General features: G+C 39.6%; 1 pseudogene; it reads left to right on the forward strand.

Moving 5' to 3' along the window:
• The first annotated feature begins 283 nt into the window (after positions 1–283).
• Positions 284–1916, forward strand: LOC132490443 (tetratricopeptide repeat protein 8-like; annotated as a pseudogene).
• The last annotated feature ends 1200 nt before the right edge of the window (positions 1917–3116 follow it).

Below are 3116 nucleotides of genomic sequence, written 5' to 3' on the forward strand. Positions count from 1 at the left end.
TATTTGCAAATGAATCAGCTGACAAAGGGTTAATCTCCAAAATTTACAAGCAGCTCATGCAGCTCAATATCAAAAAAAACAAACAACCCAATCCAGAAATAGGCAGAAGACCTTAATAGATATTTCTCCAAAGAAGATATACAGTTTGCCAACAAGCACATGAAAGGATGTTCAGAATCACTAATCATTAGAGAAATGTAAATCAAAACTACAATGAGCTGCTCCTCGCCCCCCGCCCTCCCTGTGCTGGACCCTGGTCCTTCGTGGCTGGTTCCTGGCCGCCATGGGCTTGGAGATGGAGCCGTTGCTCCTGGCCTGGAGCTATTTTAGGCACAGGAATTTCCAGCTCTGGGCAGATCTGTGCATGCAGATGCTGGAGAAGTCCCTTATGACCAGATTGAGCACACTGAGGCACATGGTGAAGTAATTTGTACAAAGTTACAAAGCTGACAGCCTGGATTTTAAAAGCACGAGCACTAAATGAAGTGGTGTACATAGATGAAATTGATGTAGATCAGGAAGGAATTGCAGAAATGATACTGAACGAAAATACTATTGCTCACATTCCATGTCCTGGAACATCTCTGAAACTCCCTCGAACTAACCTGACAGGAGGGTATAGTCCAGCTGTCAGGCTAATCACTCAAACTGGAATACCCACTACAGGTTTCTGTAGACCCAGCACACAAAGTGGAAGGCCAGGAACTATGGAACAGGCCATTAGAACATCCAGAACTGCCTACATAGCTTGCCCTATCACCAGCTCATCTGGAAGATTTTTTAGGCTGGGAATGGTTTCCATGCTTACAAGTCCAGACAGAACTTTTATAAATTTATCTAGACTGAATTTAACAAAGTATGCCCAGAAACCTAAATTGACAAAGGCTTTGTTTGAGTATTATCTTTCATCATGAAAATGTTGTTAAGACTGCTGTGGATTTGGCTGCCCTTTCCACAGAGCATTCTCAGTACAAGGACTGGTGATGGAAAGTGCAGATTGGAGAATGTTACTACAGGTTAGGAATGTATCTTGAAGCAGAAAAACAATTTAAATCAGCCCTGAAGCAGCAGGAAATGGTAGATACATTTCTCTACTTGGCAAAAGTTTACATCTCATTGGATCAACCTGTGACTGCTTTAAATCTTTTCAAACAAGGCTTAGATAAGTTTCCAGGAGAAGTAACCCTACTTTGTGGAATTGCCAGGATCTATGAGGAAATGAACAATATTTTATCAGCCACTGAATACCAAAAAGAGGTTTTGAAACAAGACAACACTCAGGTAGAAACCATTGCATGCATTGGAAGCAACCATTTTTATTCTGATCAACCAGAAGTAGCTCTCCGGTTTTACAGGCGATTCCTGCAGATGGGTATTTATAACTGCCAGCTTTTCAACAACCCAGGGCTCTGTTGTTTCTATGCCCAGCAGTATGATATGACTCTGACCTCATTTGAACATGCCCTTTCTCTGGCTGAAAATGAAGAGGAGGTAGCTGAGGTCTGGCACAACTTGGGACATGTAGCTGTGGGAATAAGAGATATGAATCTGGCCCATCAGTGCTTCAGGCTGGGTCTGGTTAACAACAATAACCATGCAGAGACCTACAACAACCTGGCCCTGCTGGAGATGAGGAAGGGCCATGTCGAACACACAAGAACACTGCACAGTTGCAAGCTGCTTCATCCTTAACACCCCACATGTATGAGCCGCATTTTAATTTTGCAACAGTATCTGTTAAGATGGGAGAACTACAGAGGAGCTACATTGCTGCTCAGAAGTCTGAAGCAGCATTTCCAGATCACCTGGGCACTTATCACTTTATTAAGCAGTTAAAGCAGCATTTTGCTTTGCTCCGATTTTTCCTCAGACAAAAGATATTCTTATGGAGGGACATTATGCAAGGGAAACAGTAGTGTATATATATGTGTTGTACAAACCTGTGCTTGATATTAGTGAAGGTGACATAAGGGAAATTAAACCAGGATATTTAAAACTTTATAATAATAACTTTATAAGATAATGTTATAAAGGAAAGGATTTAAGCATTTGTAAACAGATTATGAAATCTACCATATTATATAGTAGATGTTTGTTTATGTTTACAAAACATTTTCATGAATTTCCTCAAATTTTTATAAATTCACATTTTTAATGTCCTTTATCTGACCATTAGCTATCACGTAGCTTAAAGGTTCTGAAATCTGCCTTTAAAATTGCACTTTTATGACTAAAAGTGTATATATACTTATCCTTGGTAGAGACTTTAGAGATTAAAAATTGTACTTAAAGCTATTTGTTATCAAATGCTTTGTGAGACACTCTAATTTTTCTTATATATTATGCTTTAAAATAAATGTGTATAAAACACCAAAAAAAATTACAATGAGGTATCACCTAACACCAGTCAGAATGGCCATCATCAAAAAATGTACAAACAATAAATGCTGGAGAGGGTGTGGAGAAAAGGCAATTGTCTTGCACTTTTTGTGGGAATGTAAATCAATACAGCCACTATGGAGAACAGTAGGGAGGTTCCTTAAAAAACTAAAAATAGAACTACCATACAACCCAGCAATCCCACTACTGGGCATATGCACTGAGAAGACCATAATTCAAAAAGAGTCATATACCAAAATGTTCATTGCAGCTCTATTTAAAATAGCCAGTTCGTGGAAGCAATCTAAGTGTCCATGGATAGATCAATGGATAAAGAAAGTGTGGCACATATATACAATGGAATATTACTCAGCCATAAAAAGAAATGAAATTGAGTTATTTGTAGTGAGGTGGCTGGACCTAGAGTCTGTCATACAGAGTGAAGTAAGTCAGAAAGAGAAAAACAAATACCATATGCTAACACATATATATGGAATCTTAAAAAAAAAAAGGTTCTGAAGAACCTAGGAGCGGGAGAGGAATAAAGACGCAGATGTAGAGAATGGACTTGAGGACATGGGGAGGGGGAAGTGTAAGCTGGGACGAAGTGCGAGAGTGGCATGGACATATATACACTACCAAATGTAAAATAGATAGCTAGTGGGAAGCAGCCACATAGCACAGGGAGATCAGCTCTGTGTTCTGTGACCACCTAGAGGGGTGGGACAGGGAGGGTG

Source organism: Mesoplodon densirostris, chromosome 5 (assembly GCF_025265405.1).
Source record: "Mesoplodon densirostris isolate mMesDen1 chromosome 5, mMesDen1 primary haplotype, whole genome shotgun sequence".
Lineage (NCBI taxonomy): Eukaryota > Metazoa > Chordata > Mammalia > Artiodactyla > Ziphiidae > Mesoplodon > Mesoplodon densirostris.